General features: G+C 38.3%; 1 pseudogene; it reads right to left on the reverse strand.

Annotated features, from left to right (window-relative positions):
• Positions 1-391: 391 nt before the first annotated feature.
• Positions 392-9,367, reverse strand: part of LOC107699194 (sugar phosphate exchanger 3-like) — a 10,702-nt pseudogene continuing 1,726 nt past the window's right edge.

The raw sequence follows: 9,367 nt of genomic DNA on the forward strand, positions 1-9,367 counted from the left end.
AGGCGATCCACAGCGCGAAGATGATGTATTTCCTCAGCAACCAGCACGGATCAGCTCCAGGCATGACGAATCGGATATCGTCCTCTTTTGGAAGGCCAAACAAAGTATTTTCGCTTTCACAACGAAAACACAGTGTCTCCACGGCATGGTGGCGGCGGCAACAACAATACTACAGCGAGAATAAAAGTTACGCCTTCCTTCTTTGCGTGAACATTTGGGCGGCGTTATGCAAATCTTCCCACATTGTGACGTAGATATGTGGGGGTGTGTTAGAATGAGTCGTTTTAGGTAGACGTGGTTGACTCTTAACTTTTATAAAGAATATCTCTTTGGATTTGAGACTTTAGTCTTTGCAACTTTACAGATCTTTATGCACCAAGAGCTTGTAAAACTTTAAAGAGAAAGGAAAAATTTTAATCGCATCATATGACCCCTTTAATAAAAGAAAAACCACATATTTTCTGCCTGTCTGAACATTGCCTTGATATGGAGTACCCAGACTTAATGTAAGGTTTCTGTTGCTGAAAGCAACATTCCAAAACAGAGGGTGAATTCTCAAATAGGATGTCTGTATTTTCAAAATGTCCTATTTTTCCATTCAGATTCAGGCAAAGGAAGTCCAACTCAGAGCTGATGCATTCGAGCTTGACTGTCTCGGCACAAGGAGCGGATTTCACAGTAAAGGAGTGGAATGATGAAGAGTACACTGCACCCTGTCTGTGGATGAGAGAAAAACAAATGTTAAAATGTTTGCTCAGCTCAGCTTGCGGAACATTTTTATTATGTTATTTATTCTGTGTTCAAATATCTTATACCAGACCCATAAAAAGGTCTGGCAAAGTTTTCTTTCTTGTGCTGATGTATTTTCTGTTGAAATAGGAAGTTTGGGTGGTTTGTGGATTGTGCCCTTTGTTTTAGTTTTAGTTATATTACATTACATGATTTGCTGCTTGCTAGTCAGTGGTAAAAAGTATTGAAGGGAGCAGGCCCATTTCTAGGCATAGGCAAGCTAGACTAGAGGGCGCCACCAGCAGGTGGGGGTGCCAATGAGCGCAAGTACTTGCACTACATTTTAGCAGGGTTGTGATTAAGAGTGGCACGGCCACCCTGAAATATGATTGCCGCCCCCAGTGAATCCCCCAACACCATTGGGCTAGAGTATGCCTGTATGCCATTGGATCGGAGCGCTGTCAATTGCTGCCTGATTGTTGGATGCAAAGTTTGCATTTGGAGCACTCAACAATACCATTAGATCAATGGGTTCTGTCAGTGCTTTGGCAAAGTAACGCTTTGTCATGCAGTAAAGCTAAGTTCAAAGGCCAATTTAAAATATTGGTAAATCATGCTGCAAAATTGGTCCAAAAGGTGTGTGTTTTTGCGCCAATGCATTGTTAAAGGATCGGTGTATTGTGTAATATTCCCGTATAAGACTTTAATGGCCAATTTAAAAAATACTGGTATAGTAAAATTAGCTAATTCACAAGATCAATACACCCTATATTAAACCACTTTGTTGAATTTAATGCATCCTTACGGAAGTGTTGAAATGCTGAATTAATTAATTCACTTCTATCAGCGCTTAAAGGGAGCAGCATCATACAGAGAGGGCAGAGCGTCCCGTTATTTAAAGGGGAAGTTCACATGTCAATGAGTAACTAAATATGTCAAAGGAATAAGTAGCTGGATTCTGATTACTTTTATGTGACTGGTCAAGCTTTTTTTATGTAGTTTGGGATAACAAAGGGTTTTATAGGTTTGACTGAAATAATAATGAAAAAAACGGACACTTTAAATCTTATTCTAGAGATTTGACTGTGTGGAATAGGATAAGGCATCAATATTTTAGGTCTGTTTCCTGTTTTAATGATTTAGTTTGGTGAGGCTAATTACACAAAAATCATACACTTCACATTGAATTTTGCATGAAGAAAAATGGGGCTAAAGCACAGTCACTGACATTTTTAAATTTATTCTGCTTTAATTTCTCAAATTATGATATAAAAAAGAAGAGTTAGAAAGGGTACTTAGATTTTCTAGATAGTATGATTTAGTCTCTAAACTCACGGCTGTATCCCACTAATACGGCTAATTACACAAAAATCATACACTTCACATTGAATTTTGCATGAAGAAAAATGGGGCTAAAGCACAGTCACTGTTCACTAAATACTTTTTTGTCCACTGAAAATATGTGCTTTTAATGTTTCACTGACTAAATGTGTGAATTTGTGCTGCTGTCGCATCACAATTAACCTACCATGATTATGAAAAAATAGAAGACGCACATCCATCCTAATTTGCTCTCAATAAGTGATACCAGATACTACAAAACAGAGACATTTTTAAATTAGTACTTAACCATGATGATTAGCAGCACAGAAATAACAACAATAATAATATAATTAAATAAAAAATAAACATCCACAATTAACATGATTTGCATATAACTACCGCAGTGCATATTTCAGAGTGAAAAAGATACAAATACAAATAAACAGATACAATAGATACAAGTAAACATACAAATGTGGTAAAAATTTTATAACTAAAGAAAACAATTTAAAGCATCTCTTTGGAAGAGAGCTTCTTGCCATCTTAACACATTACCTGTCCCCCTGCAGCTCCAATGCTGCCTGTGCCATCCACTATTCCTGTGACTGTGGCCAAAGCCTCCTGACTATTCTGCAGTGCTTCCTGTCGACCCAAATCTGCAGAAATTGCTGAACTGATTATGTTTGATGGGCCTCCGATAAGGAAACCTGAAACAAATTATAAACATATTCAAATGTTAAGGTTTCCAATACAAGAACGAGGAATAATTGTGAATTGAGTTTATAGTTATAAATTCTTTTATCATATTATAATGTTACCTGTTGTTGCTAGAAGAGCTCCATTTACCAGCTGGTTATTTGGAGAGTCTGAGCAAATTAAAAAAAGTTAAAAAACAGAAGTTAAAAATTTATTCTGCTTTAATTTCTCAAATTATGATATAAAAAAAGAAGAGTTAGAAAGGGTACTTAGATTTTGTAGATAGTATGATTTAGTCTCTAAACTCACGGCTGTATCCCACTAATGCTCCCATGGCCAGCAGCAAACTGATCGCTAACACAGGAGCTCGCTTTCCCAAAACATCTGAGATCAAGCCTTGTACTGTTCCTCCTGGAAGAGATTGCATTCAGCACATGAGCAAAATCTTTACACTGTGATTGCAAACTACTTCAGGAAGAAATGTAGTGTCCTAAGGCCTCAGTATACTCACAGCAAAAATCTTTTTTTTTTTTTTTTGCTGCTAACAATTGTTCAGAAGCTGCCCACACCTTTGTAGGCAGTGTTTTAGAGGAGTATTTAAATGTGCGATGGATTGGGTAAAGAAAAGAATTGAAAAAGAGCCCCAAGTAACTCCTATCTGTTACACAAATTATTTATTTATTTATTTTGCATCAAATCTATTTGTTTTTCGATTCATTTTGAATATCGGGGACTTGCGCTTTGTGAGTGTTAAAGGAGGCAAAAGCAAAATGTCTGTTTCAGGAAGAATGTCATAGTTAAACATTTTTATTAAGTTCTATATTTTGTAATGTATTTAAAAAGTGTAATATTAAAGAGTTTAATCAACTGAAGGGTTCCATCCAAGTATTTAATCTGTTTTGTAGGGTTGTAGAATGCATTTTTGTTTTCCAACAAAATTTCACATAGGCTGATTTATAGACTTCATATAACTCTATAGAAATGAATGTAAGTTGAGCAGGAGATACAGAGTAATCAATATCATTCACAACATCCTGACTCGCATGCAATGCAATCAGATTGGTTTGTGCATTTAGTTCAGGTTGACTTGTGTGTCATTTTGTGTAGATGTAAGTTTAACACGATGCATTAAGAGCTAGGGGTGTAAACTTTTGAACAGAATGAAGATGCGTACATTTTTCTTATTTTGCCTAAATATCTTATTTTTTTCATTTAGTACTGCCCTTCAGAAACTATGTACATGTTTCCCAGAAGACAAAATAAGTTCAATTTACCCTGATCATCCAATTCAAAAAGTTTTCACCGCCAGGCTCTTAATGCATTGTTTTAAGGACTTAAAGGATTTTTAGGCTGCATTTAGGCTGCATTAATTAGGACAACCGGAACCGGGAACACTTCCCATAACACCCGATGTACTTGCTACATCGTTAGAAGAATGGTATCTACGCTAATATTAGTCTGTTTCTTTCTTATTCCGAGGTCACCGTAGCCACCAGATCCAGTCTTTATCCAGATCAGATGGTCACCATAGCCACCCGGATCCAGTACGTATCCAGCCCAGATGGTGGATCAGCACCTAGAGATTACCTCTACAGCCCTGAATGTCAGCGGAGATCAGGACAACTAGATGAGCCCCAGAGACAGATCCCCAGTAAAGACCTTGTCTCCTAGACGGCCAAGACAGACAAGACCACAGGAACCAGTTGAGTCCTCTGCACAATGTGACTTTGCTGCAGCCTGGAATTGAACTGCTGGTTTCGTCTGGTCAGAGGAGAACTGGCCCCCCGACTGAGCCTGGTTTCTCCCAAGGTTTTTTCTCCATTCTGTCACCGATGGAGTTTTGGTTCCTTGCCGCTGGCGCCTCGCCTCTGGCTTGCTTAGTTGGGGACACTTAATTTCTTCTAACCGCATAAACTCCGGCGCTCTTGTCCTCCGCTCACTGAATTCATCTGATATGTTGCCTTTGCTATGATAAACACCGGTTGCGCTGCTGTTTTCATGTGGGTGTGTACTTTGTAGTGCTGCTTGCACTATTCTGCATAAATACGCTGGTATTGCCACCATTCATATACTTTTAATGAAAACATTACAGCCCCTCGTGCAATGCAGCTTGCAGTCACTGAACGTGTATGGGTTGATAAGGTAAATCTCCGGACAAGTTTTCTTGCGCACACCCGTTTTTAACGCGTCTTGACTGTTGTACAGTCTGACATTAATGACAACTGAGATCCCACAGTGTGACATGATCATCATGTTCGTACAGTCTGACAAGTACAATCCTAAAGGACTTTTTTAAAAATCGCACAGTGTGAGCCCGGCTTTAGTTGGGGACACTTAGTTTCCAGCGATATCGTCGACTTGATTGCACAGATACTATTTAAACTGAACTGAGCTGGATGATGACATCACTGAATTCAATGATAAACTGCCTTTAACTGAAAATTGAATGTTTACTATTGTCATTTGCATTATTGACACACTATTTTTCTAATTAATTCTGTACAGTTGCTTTGACACAATCTGTATTGTTAAAAGCGCTATATAAATAAAGATGACTTGACTTGACATGACTTTTTCCTTCTGGAGCATCAGTGAGCATTTTAACCTTTTGTAATAGTTGCATATGAGTCCCTCAGTTGTCCTTAGTGTGAAAAGATGTCATTGCTGGAAAAAGTTCAAGTATTAAGAATTAAGCATATGTAAACTTTTGAACGGGGTCATTTTTATAAATTAAATTGTTATTTTCTCTTATGGACTATGTAAACGTCTTTTATGTGAAATATCTTATTCAGGTCAGTACTAAAAAAATGCATTTTGTATGATCCCTCTTATTTTGGTAAAATAATTAACATTTTGCAGATACTGCAAAGTGTATGTAAACTTTTGACCACAACTGTATGACAAATTTTGTGTATAGGATGTGTTTGGTTAAGTTAATTAGCCTGCTATAGTAATGCGCTTCAGTTTTCCAGTGTTTATTCAATGTTTAGCTTCACACAGCTAAAATAAGTTCCTGACATTTGTAGCGTCTGGACCAATCAGACACAATTTTTTTTTGTTATATTTAACAAATACTCTGTAACACCCCTCAGTCAACAAACCAACTATGAGGGTCTATGGACCCTTCCCCCGAAATGCATCTAACACCTCAGAAAGGCAGAACAGACCTCTGGTTCCATGGCAACCAATGCTGATATCACTGGTTTTATTGGCCAAAGGAATGCGGGCAGAGAAACTCACTCATTTTCCTCATAGGAAAGACACATAATGCCCAGAGAAATGGACTGTTCTCTAATTAATTCATAGGAAAACCTTTCTTTGAATGAACACACATATCTTTCAGGTCATTGTGTATGTTCATTGTGTATACCATTACTGTTCTTGTATATTGTCTTTTGAATTGTATACTGTTTTGTGTGTGTGTTATGATAGATCACTAGTTAATATAACCCCACCGATACCATGCTTGGTCTCTTTGAATTTGTCTTCTGATGATCTAAATTAGCTTTTATATTATATGTGGGTACATAGGCAATATATTAGTGTTCTAAGAATCTATAGTAATTTTGATTCGAGTTCCATATGCAAATTACCATGCTCTCACACAAAGGGTCATAAAACTCCCCAGTATTTCCAACCTCCCGCTTGGAATTTCAGCCATTCTCATTGGACAAGCCCATCCTGAGAGGCGTGAATCTTCTCAGACCTTAAAAGGCTCACGCACAGTCCCACCCATGTTGTTGTTCCTCTTCTGCTAAGTCTTCTGCTAAAATCTTCTGACTGTGGCCCGTGTGGAGAGCCGGAGCCGGTGCGGGCGTGCCCGGTGGCCTCCAACACATAGCCAGTCAGTCTGCGGTTCTGTTAGATTCTGAGAAGATGAGGATGCACCCCTCTAAGGACACCCTAAGTCTGCGCCAGGCCTCGGGCCTTGACTTTCCATTCACCAATACATTTCCCTTTTGAGCTAATTTGCTACACATTACTGAATATGATTGGATTATTTTAAACAACATTTACAACATGAACATTTACTTTAAAAACATTGCTTGTATTGTTAATATCTAACCTGTTATTTTTGTAATCTGTATGTTTCAATATAAATCGTCTAATTATTGTTATGATGTGCATTTGTTGTTTCATCATTACGATCACTGACAGATATCAAAATTCCTTTGTTAATGACCAATTTCATCAGTAATTGCATTGATGATCTTTTGATTGGCTTGTTTCTTTCAGAGTGAAAAAAACTTAATTGGTAACGTCTGGTTAGAACCAAACTGGGTACTGACCAACAATGCCTCCCACATCATACCACACAGGTCGGCCTGAACCTCCTTCCATCCAAAGTTGTTGCTGAGATAAAATGGAAGCCAGAAGAAGAAAGAGTATTTGACCAGCTTCAGACATGCATAGGCCAGAGAATACTGCAGGAGACAGACAATAAATAAATCTCAACTCTATTCGACAATAGTGGCCCATTTTTAGTATGCAAGTAAGAAAGCATTTAATTGGACACTGACAGGAATGACTCCTGGCAGGCAGAAGGCCTGGAGAAAGCCGATGGCTTTGGGCTGTGGTTCAGGCTCCTCATCCCGCTGCTGTATGGAGTAATCATCACATAACTCATCTTCATCATCACTCATCAGAGGACGCTGACTGTCTGAGTCTCTTGTCACTGATCTCAGACCTGTCTCAGAGTAGTCACTTAGTCCTTAAAAAAAAAACTTTATTCACATGCCTTCATTGTGACAAGATTGTTTTACAGAGAGGTGTTCTAATCTCTTTTCTATTGCACTGCAAGAATAATGTCCAACTAATAAGATTTATGCATTTGGTCACATGCCCAGAGCTGCTGCTGTTACTTTATACCAGAGGTCCCCAACCACCGGGTCGCGACCCACTACCAGGCCATGGAAGAGCTGCTACCGGGTCGCAAGAACATTCTGGGAAAATGTGTATAGATATGACGTTCTGTTATTTATTGCGCATTAATGATTGTTCTAATTATTCTGTATTTTTGTTGTATGCGATAAATATGGAGTAGCAATTTGATGATTTCATGTTCAATTTGTAAATGAAAGATTGCTCTGATCTGTCATATAGGGGTTAAAACGGATTGCAGTTGATCCATGATATGTATGGACCAGACCCCACCATTCGGCACGCATGTGATTAGCAGATTAATTTGCCAATTTATAAGTACAAGCGATTTTAAACCACAAGAAGAAGAAAGAAAGAGATTCATTACTCATGCGCTGTTCTCACACACAGCCAAAGCGCGCACAAGCATAGAGACATGTTTCAGATAGCGCGCCAATACCAAATCGATTCCTCTTTCATGTCTCCCTGCATTTGAGATACATAGGCTACACATAAAATGATGTCAAAAAACCCTTCACGGCATGCTCATTCTCTGTGGTTTAATTTTTTTTCCTGTTTAAATCATCCGATTTGTGAATTTGTGATTTGTTAAAAACCATATGATCCATTGAAATATATATAATATTTTCAAAACGTAACCGGTCCGTGGTGTAAAAAAGGTTGGAGACCCCTGCTTTAAACTATGACTTGCTCTTGGAGCTCACAATCAGACTTTTTTACTAAATGACAGTGAACAGGAGAGGAAGAATCCAAAACCAGCTCTCTAGTATCTGTACTTTCATATTTGGTGTTGTTTAAGAAGCACTACTGCAAATACAAAAACTGTACGAAGATGAACTCACCAATTTCTTTTGGGGATGTAAGCAGGCCAAAAAACACCACCACACCACCTGCAAACTGCACCACTGATGTCACGAGAAAAGCATACTGAAACACACATACACACAAACACTTATCAGGACTACATTGTTTGTATACAGAGCTAACAATCCAGGCCCGGCGCCGGCTTTGCCCCCCCCACGGACATCCCTGTGCCCCCCCTCCGGACCAAGGGGGATGGCCGGACTTTAGTTTCGCGTGTATAATAGTCTAACTGATTGCTTTTAGATGGAAAAGCTGCCCATAACTAGGATTGGTTTTCTTCGTAATAATAGCATAACGAAATAGATTTGGCAAATAATCCAGTGTATCTGCCCTTCTGTTTTGGATAGCGCCAAATGATTTTACAATGCATTTTCACAGAGGGGAGCAAAGTAGCCAATCACAGACATGTTGGTTGATTTCTACAACGCAATGGCCAATCAGATGTGTTTAGGTTGAAATCCACGCACTCACCGCATTTTGTCCGGTGCTGAGTTCGATCATGCTCGTAACTTCTAGGGGTGGGAATCACCAGAGGCCTCACGGTACGATATTATCACGATACAATATTATTGCGGTTTTAAATATATTGTGATATTCTGCGATATATTGCAATTTATTACCTTTTTCCAACTTCAAATTATGTCCCTAAAGGAAAACTTTGACAACATCTGTTTTAACTAAAAAGAAACATTTCTCAGTTTGTTTTGAAAATTCTGGGCCGAAACAGAAACTGAAAATTCTGGATGCACTTGGCCGAATACTGAAACTGCTTTGCAATGATTATTTATTATTTTTTTAAATAATATAATAATAAGTAATTTTGTAAGACTTTTTAAATTTAACTCAATTTTAATGATACTGAATTTAAAAAAAC

Source organism: Sinocyclocheilus anshuiensis, unplaced genomic scaffold (assembly GCF_001515605.1).
Source record: "Sinocyclocheilus anshuiensis isolate Anshui unplaced genomic scaffold, SAMN03320099.WGS_v1.1 scaffold851, whole genome shotgun sequence".
Classification (NCBI taxonomy): domain Eukaryota; kingdom Metazoa; phylum Chordata; class Actinopteri; order Cypriniformes; family Cyprinidae; genus Sinocyclocheilus; species Sinocyclocheilus anshuiensis.